The sequence below is a fragment of the Notamacropus eugenii genome, chromosome 4 (genome assembly GCF_028372415.1).
Source record: "Notamacropus eugenii isolate mMacEug1 chromosome 4, mMacEug1.pri_v2, whole genome shotgun sequence".
NCBI classification, from domain to species: Eukaryota; Metazoa; Chordata; class Mammalia; order Diprotodontia; family Macropodidae; genus Notamacropus; species Notamacropus eugenii.
The window spans coordinates 168,455,304-168,471,275 of NC_092875.1; the positions used below are offsets into that span (position 1 = coordinate 168,455,304).

A 15,972-nucleotide genomic window follows, 5' to 3' on the forward strand; every position below is an offset into this window, starting at 1 on the left:
GCCATTTAAGATCTGCCTCAAAAGATGTTCCTTAGCCAATGTGAAATTACAGTCATATTTGAAACCTGGTTATTGGAACTTGCCATTTTAAGATGCCATGGCACTATTAAGTGACTGTTCTGAGTCTAACTCCAGGTATGGATAGCAAGAAAGGCAGTCAGAGCCTCCAATCCATGATGCCAGTAAGCCTGTGAAATGGCTGGTATGAAAAAGGTGATCTCATGGGAAGGGTGGGAGAGCAGCTGTTCAGCCAGGGCTGAGTTAGGATTCTTCTGACTCAATTTCCCCACTGACACCTGGCAGACTCTAAGCCTCACTGAATGCAAGTTGACAATCTACTCCTGCCTGAAACTGACATGAAGTTGGGGAGATATTGTTTCCCTGTGATGTCCCTACTCTTAGAGGCAATTTCCTATAGCCAAAAGGTTAATAAGTTTAATATCAGATCTATTAAATTATAGATTGTTGGTAGGGGAACATCTGAGGTCAAGTATAAAATTAAGCTATGAGGCTTAGGACTTTAGACCAACAACAAGTTAGGGTCCTTTAATTCTTAGTAATAGTGTGGAGACAATTAGGTCAAGGGCTTGTGAAGTTAGCATACGTAGTTATTATTTGTGTCTCGGTTAATGTTAAAAAAAAAAAAATCCGTTTGTAGTCTATATTGTAAATGCTTTAAAAGAAATATCATCTGACCAAAAGTTGGAATTGTTTTATGTAATATGAACTGTGTTAAAAATGAAAAAAATAAAATAAAATAAATTTCACTTCCATAGAGGAGAAGACTGAGGAGAGGAAAAAAAAGGATTTCTGATGAAAAGACCAGAACTACAAAGGAATTCTGAAAAGTAAATATATGAATCAACAAAATCCTAGAAAGGTAAACTTATCTGAGCAAGTGGAAGGGGCTATACAATATGGAGTGCTAACATTCTAACATGGAGAAAATAAAGTGTCCCTTGACAACCTTAGCTCCTAAACAACTTTATGTCTTCAAAAGGGAATTGAGACAATTAAATAAAAACAAACAAAAAAACAGAAGACCTAATTGTGGATGGATTCTGATTACAGGTTATTCATTTATTTTTGGCACTATGTGATATTATGCATTGTTATATATTACAATATCATCATCATCACCGTCTTCTAAATTTCATTTATTTTTAATTTTCAACAGACAACTTCCACAAGATTTTGAGCTCCAAATTTCTCCCCATCTCTCCCTTCCCCACACCCCAAGAGAGCAAGCATTCTGATTACCACTTCCCCCAATCTGCCCTCCCTTCTATCACAGCCCTCCCTTCTCTTATCCCTACCAACCCTACCAACTCTATTTTCTTACAGGGCAAGACAGATTCCTAACACCATTGCCTGTACATCTTATTTCCCAGCTGCATACAAAAACAATTTTTAACATTCGTTTTTAAAACTTTTGAGTTCTAACTATTCTCCCTTCCTCCAGCCCCACCCATCCCCACTGATAAGGCAAACAATTCAATATTGGTTATACATGTGTACTGTGAAAGACTAACTATATTTCCCTCCATTCTATCCTGCCCCCCATTTATTCTATTCTCTCTTTTGACCCTATCCTCCTCAAAAATATTTACTTCTGAGGGGAGGAGCCAAGATGACAGAGTAGAAAGACAGACCTGTAGAAGTTCCCCCCCACAGCCCATAAAATACCTGTAAAAAGTAAATTAAAAAATGAATAAACAAATTCTAGAGCAGCAGAAACCAAAAAAATAAAAAAATAATAACAGAGTGAAAGAGACTACCAGCCCAAGACAGGAAGGTCTATCGCACCAGGCAAGGAGTGGAGCATGGTCCACAGCACAGCAGGGACAGGACCCAGAACAGGCTTCAGGAAGCCACCTGCAGCAGTTCCCAGATTGCTCAATCCAAAAACACCAAACAGGTTCAAAGGTCAGTGAGAAAGCTCCTTCACCCAGAAGGGAACACAGTCTGGACAACCCGCCAGCAGCAGTTATTGCAGCAGCAGCAGCCATTTTTGGAGCCCTCTACCTAAAGCCCCTGGGGGAATTGAGCAGCTGATCATAATCTCAGCCCTGAGTGGTGGCCCTGGAGTGAGGAAGAGCTGGAGGTGGTTGTAGAGAGGATATTCTACTCGCAGATGCTCAGCAGAAAAGTTTTTGGTTGTTCTCAGACCAGTGCACAGGCCAGGAGAGGAGTAGACTCCTTTCCCTTGATTGTGCCACCTTGGAGGAAATGAGAACTTGCAGGTCCTCAGAGTACACCCTCCTCTTGACAAAAGATTCAGAAGTCAAGTAACTGGCTGGGAAAATGCCCAAAGAAGGGGAAAAAAAAAAAGCATTTACTTCTAATTACTCCCTCCTCCCATTTGCCCTCCCTTCTATCATTCCCCCCTTCTTATCTCCTTCCCCTCTACTTTCCTGTAGGTAAGATAATTTTCATACCAAATTGAGCATGCATATTATTCCCTCTTTAAGCCAAATGTAATGAAGAGTAAGGTTCACTCTTTCCCTCTCACCTCCTGGTTTTTGTTTTTTTTTTTAGTAAAGAAAAAGGAAAATAAAAGGAATACACTAGTATTAAAAAGTAGGAAGGGATGGAGCTTGTTTCTTAAAATTGGGGTATGTGAGAAAAATATTCCTGGAGCAACGGATTAGGGGAGGGAGAATCCAATGAAACTCACTCTTACCTGAACTGGACAAATAGACACCCCCCCCCCCCAATAGTCTGGTGTATATATACATTAACTCAACAGGAAAACTGGTGGAAATGGCAGATGGGATTAAGAGTATGGATGATACAAGAAAGGAATAGTAACAAAAAAAATTTTTTTTCTTCACCCTTAAGGAAAGATTTAAAGAAAAAAAAGGAAAAGAAAACAACTGGAAACTAACAGGCTTCCCATCATTTGAGGAATGGCTTTACAAACTATCATATACAAATGTAATGGAAGATTATTGAGGCACAAGAAATGACAAAGGAGAATTTCAGAGAATCCTGAGATACATGAATTGATACAGTGAAGTAAGAAGAAACAGAAGTAAATTTTTTTTAAAAAAACATTGAAAAGGAAAAAAATCTTTGATAGACTTTGGAACATTGATCAAAGTAATGATATGCCACATTTCCAAAGGAACAATGATAAAGTATGTTACTTCTTAATAGAGATCTGATGATCTTAAAATGAACAAATATATACATGTTTTTGGACACAGCACCTGTACAGATTTTTTCCCCCCTTAACTATGCCTATTTGTATAGTTTTTTTCCCTACTTTTTTAAAATTAGGGTAAGAGGTGAGGTGAGCAATTTAGACGCCAAAATAAGAGGGTCATCAACTTTTTTAAATGTTCCGTAAAGAACAGAAGGAAATTCAGAAGGAAGTACAAATAAGCAGGATAGTTTTAAAAGCAATATTTCAAATTTATTATACACTTTTTAAAAAAGCAAGTAGTAACGATGGGGTGTTTGGGTGCATGCAAATTGGACCCAAATTCTAAAATCACATTTCTCTCTAAAAATCACATTTCTCCCTAGCCTCAAAACACTATCTCAGGCAGTTTCTCCTCAGCCCAAGGACACAGCCTGCCCTAGCAAAACTTTTATTTCTTTTCCTGCTACAGCATCCAGTTGCACCTACAGAACTTATTAGTCTGAACCAGCTGTGTACTGGCTGAATGGGCTGTGTACTGAGTCATAATGACATTTACTATTCACTAACCAATCATATGATACTCCTTAACATTTATCTTGTCTAACAAGACATTAAGGAGAGCAGCCTGGTATTTCTTAGTCAGTCCTGACAGTTAGTTGACTTGGTGCCTCTTCAGGTCCAAAATCACTCCATGCAGCCCCTCCTTGAGTTATTTCCCGATGAACTCCAGGTAAAATACCTGCACAGTAGATACCAAAAGCACATATTCCTTTAAGAACTAACCACTTCCTGAATTACCTAGTTAGCATATTTAGCACATGTTTTACTATAGAATATTCTATATAAACTTTACCTACACCTCATTCAAGTTGCAGGTTCCCTAAGAACTCTTGTCCACTGAAAAGTGTAATAAATCTTTACCTTTATTTCAAGAATGCTTGAGTCTGTGAATTCATTCCAGTCAACCTTCCCCTGGTACTCTAGTCTTTGCAAGGGTCTCAATGCCCCCCGCTTCCAGCCCTCATCAGTATGAAATGTACATTCAATTTCATATGCAAATCTTTTTGTGTTCTGTTTTGGTATGTGGGAATGCTCATGTGGAGAGATGTTTAAAATCATAATAAAAAATTTAATTTTCAAAATAAAAGCTATCATTAGCTAAATGTTTTTATGGTCACATATTTTTAACCAAGCAAGCTTTAAAATGCTTCTCCTTTATGTGAAAAAAGATAGTAAATGTCATAGAAAAAGAAAGTCAGCAATTTTAAAACAACTGTAAAAGCTTTAAAATATGAACAGTCATGCATAAAGAGGCCTCTCGTGTGAAGTGTTTCCATGTATTCCCAAAAAACCAAGAACAGATTTACAGGTAACCAGAACAACAAAGTGGAGGACTAGATACTTTCTCTGATCTTCATGCCCTCTCAAATCTCTCCAAATCAGAAATCATATGCAAGAGATAAGGCAATTCTGTCTCTCAGGTCTAAAACCCCAAGAAACCTAAGAGGTACAAACTTAATGAACTAACATTTGTTTTTATTGTTGTTGTTCAATTGTTTCAATAATGTTCAACTCTTCATGACCCCATCTGGGGTTTTCTTGGCAAAGATATTGGAGTGGTTTGCCTTTTCCTTTTCCAGCTCATTTTATGATGAGAAACTGAGCCAAATAGGGTCAAGTGACTTGCCTAGGGTTACACAGCTAGTAAGTGCCGGTCAGATTTAAACTCAGGAAAATGAGTCTTCCTGACTTCAGGCTCAGCACTACATCCACTGTACCACCTAGCTGTCCCTATTAACCAAAGGTAAAGAAAGTTAATCCCTAACCTAACTCAGCATCCCCACCCCAGAAACCATGTTCTAACATGACTGCACAAACAGACATAAGGCCTTGCAACAGAACTCAACTCTTCCTGAACCCAACTCTATCGGAGATGGACAAAAGCCAGAAGTTTACTCTGCCTGGGAGATCAGTGCAGCACTACTTTATGCCACAACAATACTCAGCCTGTCTGCATTCATCCTTCATTTTCGAAGACCATGACATCAGAGAAATGATGACATAACTTGTACTTGACTTTGTTTTGAGTGAGGGAAGGCTGTGCAAGGTCATCAGTCTCACTTCCCCTCCTGGGCCATTTGGATCCAGTGACCAGGTAGTCAAGATGACTGGAGAAGGCCCAAGATGCACCAAAAAAGCTACTTAACTAGTTAAGATCTACAATAATATTTGGCACCAATACTCAGCCAGAAAACTAAGGAACATGCTAGCTTGTGGTTATGACTAAATGAGGCAGGAAAAAAGGGGAGGCTGGTATTCAGTTGTGGCTCACTCTGTCCCCAGAGAAGTTACGTGGGCAGAGACTCAAGTTAGTAAAAAGTGAATTCACCCGGATGTGAGGAGGCTAAGACAGCTATGAGGTCTAGCCTCTGAGGAAACCTTCATCAAAGCACAAGGAATCAGAAGTGAGCTAAAAAATACTGAAATGACCAGATATCAGGTGGAAGAAAACCCAGTTAAAGACCTTGAGCACAATTAGATAAACCAATAGAGAAGATATTATTAACAGAAAGGAATATGGCTTCTAATCATCTAATGAATATAGAAATCTATGAATATTGCAATACAAAGAAAAATGAATCAATACCTGATGAGCCAGAAGACCTGGTAGAGTCCCACATGGGAAAAGATACATAGCAGGATGCTCCTAAATGGCTTAACAGAGAAGAATTATGACAGCAGAATTTGTGGCCAAGGAAAGAGAAATAATCTGTAGAACAGAAAAATCTGAATCCATAACAGCAAATCTCACCAAAGAAACAAACAAAAAAAATGACCAGGAATACAAAAACATAGATATGAAGGACAATCTAAAAGATGAGAAGTAAAACACAATAATGTTAAAAGAAAATATGATCTCTTAACAAGCAAACTAAATTGATGTCAAAGACAACATATCCTAATACCATAATGCAAGAAGCAATATAAGAAAACTGCCTAGAAGTTCTGAACCTATCAAATGATAGATTTATAAACAGTTTCCACGAAAAAACTTTTATCTTGAATACTCTATGACACAGAAAAACCTCTTCTGCTGCATACTCTAAGACACATAGTAGTTAAATTAACAGTTTCAATGACAAATGACAAATTCTGCAAGTGACCAGAAGACCTTCAAAGATAAAGTAAAAGAAATCTGAATAACACAGGTCGATTTGGCACTCACCAGAAACCACAAAATAAAATGGAATATGTGTTCCAAAGCGCAAGATGCAGCCCAAGGTGACATATTTAACCGTTAACTAAAAAGACAGACATTCCATTTAAAAAGGGATTTGAAACATTCTAGTAAACAAAACTGAACCTGAGCAGATTGTAGGCTTTAAAACACTTCAGGAAACAAAACTACAAGACAAATACAGAAACCAAGGAAGGTACAAGCAATGAAATAAACCATTTAAAAAAAAAAAAGGGAGGGGGGTAAAATCGAGAACAACACCTATGCAGTTATTAATAACAAGAATATAACAAAACAATCCAGAGGTTTCTTTCTAAGAGTACACAAGGAGATAAGGGTAAAAGTGAAAGTGAGACTGATTGCTGCAGAATAAGACTGAAACTAAACATCAAGAACTAAACATCACAATACCCTACATGAGTAAATAAGTGTTTTTTGAGGAACTATGTTGCAGAATGGGCAAGGACTTAAAAGGAAGAGGGAAGAGGACAGATTAGAGTACCCAAATTAAATCAAAGGTTAACCATTAAGGGCAAATAACATCAGAAAGAAGAGAGCTTACAGGAGAGAATGGGTGAGGAGGCAAAAGGAAGGATTGAAACAAGGGGAAAGAAAGTGGGAAATCTCATTTCAGTGTTGGGAAGATATATCATTAAAGAACATTTCCATGATGGGAGAGAGATATTTTACAAGGGATGTTCCTAAGTGTAGTAGAAGAGTGCACTAAGACATTTAGGACACCAAGGGTTGAGGACCTTACATTATCTGATATTATCTGAAGGCATAAGGCACTTACTTAGAGGATACCTTAGGGCAGGGGTGGGGAACCTGCTTTGAGGCCACATGTGACCTTCTAGGTCCTCAGGTGTAGGCTTTTGACTGAGTCCAAGTTTTACAGAACAAATTCTTTTACTGAGGAGATTTATTCCATGAAGTTTTGATTCAGTCAAAGGGCCACACTTGAGGACCTAAAGGGCCACATGTGGCCTTGAGGCCTCAAGTTCCTCACCCTTGACTTAGAGGAACCAAAGCTCCCGGGTAGCACAATGTTTAGGCCTAGGCTTAGAGACAGAAAGTTCTGAGTTTAAATCTTTTTTCAGAAACTTACTAGCTGTGTGACTCTGAGCCAATCACTTAACCTGTTTGTTTCAGTTTCCTCATCTGTAATACAGGGATACTAATAATACCTACCTCCTATGGCTGCTGTGAGGATCAAATGAGATAATAATTGCAAAGTATTTAGCACAGTGCCTGGCATATAATAAGCACTAGGTAGATGTTAGCTGCTATCATCATCATCATCATCATCATCATCATGCACAGAACCTGAAATGAAATGGGTTGTTGTGGGTTTTTTTGGCACTTAATAAATGTTTATTGAGTTGAATTGATATACAAAATTCTTAATTCTAGCAATCATCACAGAGACTATGCATATCAGAATGAAGACTTTAACTATAAACTTTCACCTCAGAAAGTGACATTTAGATCTGCCATCTGATATAATAGCATAACAATTAAACTTCCCCCTCTTATGTGACCTACAAAATATATAACAATTATTTTACAAATCTTTTTACTAAAAGGATTTATTCTGTGAAGCTTGGACCCAGTCAAAGGGCCACACTCGAGGACCTAGAGGGGGGCCTCCAGGCCACAGATTCCCAACCTCAATTTAGTAGCTTTTGTTGTAGTCTCAAGTTATGCTATTTTTTAAAATTAATTTTTAGTTTTCAACAGACACTTCCACAAGATTTTGAGTTTCAAATTTTTTCTCCATCTCTCTCTTCCCCACACCCCAAGACAACATGCATTCTGATTACCCCTTTCTCAATTTGCCCTCCCTTCTCTTATCCCTACCAATTCTATTTTCTTGTAGGGCAAGGTAGATTTCTATACTCCACTGCCTATATATCTCATTTCCCAGTTGTACACAATTTTTAATACTCATTTTTAAAACTCTGAGTTCCAACTATTCTCCTTTCCTCCCTCCCTACTCATCTCCACTGACAAGGCAAGCAATTCAATATAGGTCATACATATGTGGTTATGCAAAACACTTCCATAACAGTTATATTGTCAAAGACTATTTCCCTCCATCCTATCCTGCCTCCCATTTATTCTATTCTCTTTTGACCCTATCCCTCCTCAAAAGTGCTTACTTCTAATTACTCCCTCCTCCCATTTGCCCTCCATTCTATCATTTCCCCCCCTTCTTATCTCCTTCCTCTCTACTTTCCTGTAATGTAAGATAAGATTTTCATACCAAATTGAGCGTGGATGTTATTCTGTCCTTAAGCCAAACGCATAAGGTTCACTCTTACCCTTTCACCTCCTCCCTCTTCCCCTAAAAAAAGCTTTTTCTTACCTCTTTTATGTGAGATAATTTGCCCCATTCTAGTTTTCCCTTTCTCACCTCTTAACTTTATTTTTTTTTAGATATTCCTACCTATTCAACTCACCCTGTGCCCTCTGTTTATACATATATAATCCCTCCAACTACCCTAATACTGAGAAAAGTCTCATGATTTACAAATATGATCTTTTCATGTAGGAATGTAAACAGTTCAACTTTACTAAGTCCCTTATAATTTCTCTTTCCTGTTTACTTTTTCGTGCTTTTCTGGATTCTTGTGTTTGAGTCAAATTTTCTATTCAGCTCTGATCTTTTCAACAAGAGTGCTTGAAAGTCCTCTACTTCACTGAAAGACCATTTTTTTCCCCTTAAGTAATATACTCAGTTTTTCTGGGTAGGTGATTCTTGTTTTTAATCCTAGCTCCTTTGACTTCTGGAATATCATATTCCAAGCCCTGAGATCCCTTAATGTAGAAGCTGCTAGATCTTGTGTTATCCTGATTGTATTTTCACAATACTCAAATTCTTTCTTTCTGGCTGCATGCAATATTTTCTCCTTGACCTAGGAGCTCTGGAATTTGGCTACAATATTTCTAGGAGTTTTCCTTTTGGGAAATCTCTTTCAGGAGGTTATTGGTGGATTCTTTCAATAACTATTTTACCCTTTGGTACTACAATATCAGGGCAGTTTGCCTTGATAATTTCTTGAAAGATGATGTCTAGGCTCTTTTTTGATCATGGCTTTCAGGTAGTCCAATAATTTTTAAATTGTCTCTCCTGGATCTATTTTCCAGGTCAGTTGTTTTTCAAACGAGATATTTCACACTGTCTTCTATTTTTTTCATTCCTTTGGCTTTGTTTTATAATTTGTTGATTTTTTACACAGTCATTAGCTTCCATCTGCTCCACATGAAATAGGTTCTTTACAAGCATTTTTTTTCTTCTTAGGAACAAGTAATACTCAAAAAACAAAATGGACTCAGAGATTTCATGGTAAATGGGGGAAAATGGTAATGGGAAAAAGAAAAGGGTAGTGATGAATTACACTATCAGGGAAGTAGGAAAACGTTTACCATGAAGAATTATTTTCTATTCTATCACCTGTAAGGACTGATTTCTAAAATTAAGGTACAACAGAAAAAGGGGGCTGGAGTGCAAAAGCTACAAAGAAATAATACAGAAACTGTTTAGAACAGAAAATAGGTCACTTAAAAGTTTTAATTCATGAAGAAACTTAAAAAGACTAAATAATGAATAAAGAATAAAAGTTCAAAGCCAAGAGAAAGAAAAAAAAGAAAAGATGAGGGAAAGAAATCTCTTTAGAAAAAAGTACAGAAACTGAAATAAAAAAATAAAGGGGGCAGGGACATTTTACTTGACTACTAAAGTGAAAAGAAAAAAAGGAGAATGAGATAACCAGAGAAAACAAAGAAAAAAAAGAATGTTAAGAAAAATTCCAAAACTAGGGGAAAAGGTGACATACAAGAGACAGAGTGACCTAAAAGTGAAGGGGAGAAACTTGATATGAATAGAGCTAACTTTAAGCAGATAAAGCAAAATTAACTGAAGAAAAATGTACTGTCATTACAGGGGGAAGGAGGGTGAGTTGTAATTCTGAGAGAGAAATTAATAAAGCAAATGGAGGGAAATAGAAACCTAACTTTCATGACTTCATATGTGAATGGATTAAACAATCCAATAAAATGAAAAAGAGACATCAGATAAGAAAGCAAAACCCCATGTATTGCTTACAAGAAATATATTTAAAACAAAGATATACATAGAATAAAAATGAGGGGACAGAAAAAAAATGTATTCTGTGTCAGCTGAATCCAAGCCAGAGTAGTCATCATTCTGTTACATAAATTAAAAAAAAAAATTCATAAGGAAATGCTATTACGCTGAAAGGAACCAAAGACAACAAACTAATATCAAAATTACATTTATATGCTACTAGAATATGAATTCTGAACACAAAAATTGAAGTCACAGGTAGTAACACCACAGTGCCAGAGCAGATTTTAATGTCCTAATCTCAGTTTTGGGCAAATCTCACAGAAATATAAACAAAAGCAAAAAGAAGAGAACTGAACAAACTGATAGAAAAACTAGAGCTAAAAAGATTCATAATGCCTTCTATATGCTACTAAAGAACATGCACATTTCTTTGCTACACATAGAACTTTTACAAAAACTGACCAAGTATTAAATCACAGGAGTTAATGTAAATACAAAAATGGTAAACAGATGCTTTACAGTAAAAATAGTCATCACATAAGGAAGCACAAACAAAATCCCAAGTGGAGACCTGACAGAAATCTTAAACAAGTGGATCGAGGGGCAGAGCCAAGATGGCGGAGTAAAAAGACGCACATACGCTACCTTGGAACCCACTGCCCATAAAATACCTGTAGAGAAAAGAACCACCGGCGAATTCTGGAGCAGCAGAAGCCACAGAATGGAGCGGACAAGATTTCTGCTCCAGAGAGCCTGAAAACCTCTCGTAAAAGGTCCCTCGCGCCCCGGACCCAGAGCAGAGCCCAGCCCTGCCTCGGCGGCACAGCGCTGAAAGGAGCAGATCCGAGCAGGCTTCAGGGACGGAATCTCCAGCAGACGCGCGGGTCCCTCCACCCACAGGTGACGGGGTCGGTGAGAGGGTCTCTTTGGCGGGTCGAGAGGGGAGTAGGGTGCCCCCATAGCTCAGGCCCCCTAGGCAACAGCAGAGGCGGGAGCAGACCAGGGCTCCCCAAGCAGGTAGGACCCTGGATCCATTGTTGAAGGTCTCTGCATAAACCCCCTGAGGGAACGGAGCCTGTGAGCCAGCCCTGCCCTGACTTGAACACCTGAACTTAATCTCACACTGAACAGCAGCCCTGCCCCCGCCCAAAGCCCTGAGGCTGGGAAAGCAGCATTTGAATCTCAGATCCCAAGTGCTGGCTGGGCAGATCTGGAGGCGAGGTGGGGGTGGAGAGGACACTCAGAAGTCAAGTCACTGGCTGGGAAAATGCCCAGAAAAGGGAAAAAAAAATAAGACTATAGAAGGTTACTTTCTTGGTGAACAGGCATTTCCTCCCTTCCTTTCTGATGAGGAATAACAATGCTTACCATCAGGAAAAAACACAGAAGTCAAGGCTTCTTTATCCCAGCCCACCCAATGGGCTCAGGCCATGGAAGAGCTCAAAAAGGATTTTGAAAATCAAGTTAGAGAGGTGAAGGAAAAACTGGGAAGAGAATTGAGTGACATGCATGCAAAGCATGAAAAACAAGTAAACCCTGCTAAAGGAGACCCAAAAAAATGCTGAAGAAAATAACACCTTGAAAAATAGGCTAACTCAATTGGCAAAAGAGGTTCAAAAAGCCAATGAGGAGAAGAATGCTTTCAAAAGCAGAATTAGCCAAATGGAAAAGGAGATTCAAAAGCTCACTGAAGAAAATAGTTCCTTCAAAATTAGAATGGAACAGATGGAGGCTAATGACTTTATGAGAAACCAAGAAATCACAAAACAAAACCAAAAGAATGAAAAAATGGAAGATAATGTGAACTATCTCATTGGAAAAACAACTGACCTGAAGAATAGATCCAGGAGAGACAATTTAAAAATTATGGGCCTACCTGAAAGCCATGATCAAAAATAGAGCCTAGACATCATCTTTCATGAAATTATCAAGGAAAACTGCCCTGAGATTCTAGAACCAGAGGGCAAAATAAGTATTCAAGGAATCCACAGATCACCGCCTGAAAGAGATCCAAAAAGAGAAACTCCTAGGAACATTGTGGCCAAATTCCAGAGTTCCCTGGTCAAGGAGAAAATACTGCAAGCAGCTAGAAAGAAACAATTCAAGTATTGTGGAAATACAATCAGGATAACACAAGATCTAGCAGCTTCCACATTAAGGGATCGAAGGGCATGGAATAGGATATTCCAGAATTCAAAGGAACTAGGACTAAAACCAAGAATCACCTACCCAGCAAAACTGAGTATAATACTTCAAGGGAAAAATTGGTCTTTCAATGAAATAGAGGACTTTCAAGCATTCTTGATGAAAAGACCAGAGCTGAAAAGAAAATTTGACTTTCAAACACAAGAATGAAGAGAAGAATGAAAAAGTAAATAGCAAAGAGAAGTCATAAGGGACTTTACAAAAGTTGAACTGTTTACATTCCTACAAGGAAAGACAATATTTGTAACTCTTGAAACTATTCAGTATCTGGGTACTGGGTGGGATTACACACACACATGCACACGCACATGCACACACACGTAGAGACAGAGTGCACAGAGTGAAATGAAGAGGATGGGATCATATCTTAAAAAAATGAAATCAAGCAGTGAGAGAGAAATATATTGGGAGAAGAAAGGCAGAAACGGAATGGGGCAAAATATCTCTCATAAAAGAGGCAAGCAAAAGACTTATTAGTGGAGGGATAAAGAGGGGAGGCGAAAGAAAAACATGAAGTTTACTCTCATCACATTCCACTAAAGGAAGGAATAAAATGCACACTCATTTTGGTATGAAAACCTATCTTACAATACAGGAAAGTGGGGGATAAGGGGATAAGCGGCGGGGCGGGGGGGGGTTATGGAAGGGAGAACATGGGGAGAAGGGAGCAATTTGAGGTCAACACTCATGGGGAGGGACAGGATCAAAAGAGAGAACAGAAGTAATGGGGGACAGGATAGGATGGAGGGAAATATAATTAGTTCTTACACAACACTACTATTATGGAAGTCATTTGCAAAACTACACAGATTTGGCCTATATTGAATTGCTTGCCTTGCAAAGGGAAGTGGTGGGGAAGGAGGGAGGGCAGACTGGCAGACAGGGGCAATTAGAACGCTCAGTGTTTTGGGATGGGGGGAGGGGACAAAAGGGGAGAAAATTTGGAACCCAAAATTTTGTGAAAATGAATGTTAAAAGTCAAATAAATAAACAAAAAACAAGTGGATCAAAGAACAAACCACAGAAATAACAATTATGTAAAAGTAAATAATAATGATAAAATAAAACACCAAAATTTCAGCTAAAGTAACCTTCAGGGAAAAAATACATTCTTGAAAAATATACAATAACAAGAAAAGAGAGAAATTAATGAATGAAATATACTTTTTTTGAAAATTGAAAGCCAACAAGTAAATCGAATAAAAGCACAAAAGAAGATTTAGTAAAAACTACTGAAGGGAACAGACAAATGGGAAACCAAAAACTACGGAAATGAGTAGTATAGCTAAAAGCTAGTTCTTTGAAAATACGAATAAAACCGATGGAGCATCAGCCAATCTAATTAAAAAGGGGGCAGAAAAATCAAATTGTCAACATAAAAAACAAAGGTGAAATCACAACAAAACCATAAGAAACAAAAAGAATTACTGGAATCCACTAAGTGCAAGGCAAGCTAGGTGGCACAGTAGATAGCACTAGGCCTTGAATGAGGAAGACCTGAATTCAAAATCTAGACTTCAAGACACTTACTAGCTGTGTGATTCTAGGCAACTCACTTAACACTGTTTGTTTTAATCCCACTGGAGAAGGAAATGGTAAAACACTCCAATATCTTTGCCAAGAAATCCTCATGGACAGTTATGATAGACATGACTAAAGAACTGAAAAACAACAAGTTAAATACAAGGCATTTTGGGAGAGGTAACTAACAGTGGGATGAATCAAGAAACGCCTGAAGAAGAAGGTGGTCGCTGAGGACTCAAAGGAAGAGAGGGGTCCTATTCAATCAAAGATATTCAAGCCCAGGCTTTTCTTTAAGAAAAAAAAAAAAAAGAGGATGATTTAAATGAATCTTTCCTAACTTTCAAATTTCTAGTCTATTGTTTACTATCCTAAACAAAATTATGTTATAAATGTACCATGTGTAATTATTTTGTAAATGTACAGGGAAAGCTAGCTAAAACAACTGTAGGATGAATTTTCATGCAAATTAAGGAAGCTCTATAAAAAGGTGAGTAATTATCCCCCTAATTTAAGATACTTCATAATGAAAATGTCCATATAGTTTTTTTTATGTATAATACACCTCTTACAGAAACGTATTACATACAAGTCTGCAATAATAAAGAAATATCAAGGGACAATTAAACGATTTCCATAGCGAGCCTTATCCAGAGCCTATGTACCTTCATGATTTTTTTCCAAGGGATCATACACATTCAGTTGAAACAGGAAAATCTCACTAAAACCTATTAAATCAGCCAGTCTCAAACATAGTTTTGCAATAATTTCTGCTTTCTCCCCACCACAGGATAACACAAAAAAGTTTAAAAATCCCTAAGCTATGCTTTGTAGTACCTTCAAGCCATTTACTAGGTCACTAACGCCCACCAATATATTTCCATTAAACCTGCTGACTCAATTAACCCTAACACACACATACACACAAAATTGCTATTGGAAAAGACATAACTACCTACTGCCCTACACCTCCACTGGTAATCTCTGTGTGCCTAAACCAAAAACTGCCTTGTCTGGACACCATTTCTCATTTTATGTTATACTTCCCATTAGAATATAATCTCATTTAGTGAAGAGACTGTTCTATTTTTATACTGATATCCTCAGCACAATGCCAGGCACATATCAAGTTGTCAACTTAAGCTTGTTGATTGATTCATTGCTATGAAGGGCTTTAAAGATGATCAAGTTCAACAGTATCATTTTAGTCAGTCAACATGCATTTATTAAGGAATTATTATGTGCCTGGCACTGTGTTTCAATGCTGATGCTACAAAGAAATGACAGTCCCAGCCCTCAAGGAGCTCACAATCTAATGAAGAACCTACAAAAAAACATATAGGATAAACAGGAAATAATCAAAGGTGAAGGCACTAGAATTAAGAGGGACTGGGAAAAGATATCCTGTAGAAGATTGAAGACTTGAAGAAAACAAGGGAAATTGGGAGGTAGAAATGAGGAGGGAGGGCATTCCAAGAATGGGGGATAGTCAATGAAAATACTTGAAGCTGGGATGGAGTGTCTTGTTCAAGGAGCAGGCAAGAAGGTCAGTATCACTAAAACAAAGAGCTCATGGGTGTGTATAAGGTGTAACAAAAATGGACAGGGGGGGGCATTAACAGGTGAAGGGGGGCAAACTAGGTTATTAAAGGCTTTAAAATGCTAAACAGAGGATTTTACGTTTAATCCTGGAGATGACAGGGAGTTACTAGAGTTTACGGACCTAGACCTGTGCTTTGGGAAAATTACTTTGTAGGCTGAATGGAG

The 15,972-nt window shown here is 38.0% G+C and overlaps 1 protein-coding gene across 10 annotated transcripts in view; it reads right to left on the minus strand.

Moving 5' to 3' along the window:
• WWP1 (WW domain containing E3 ubiquitin protein ligase 1) overlaps positions 1-15,972 on the minus strand; it is a 148,422-nt gene that overhangs the window by 114,011 nt on the left and 18,439 nt on the right. Inside the window, exon 1 of one of the 10 annotated variants that reach the window (XM_072603636.1) lies at positions 7,578-7,688. The exons of the other annotated variants lie outside the window; for them this stretch is intronic. The gene's annotated coding sequence lies outside the window, so the exon portion shown is untranslated. Of the gene's footprint in view, positions 1-7,577; positions 7,689-15,972 lie in introns of those variants that run through there. 10 annotated transcript variants of the gene reach the window in all.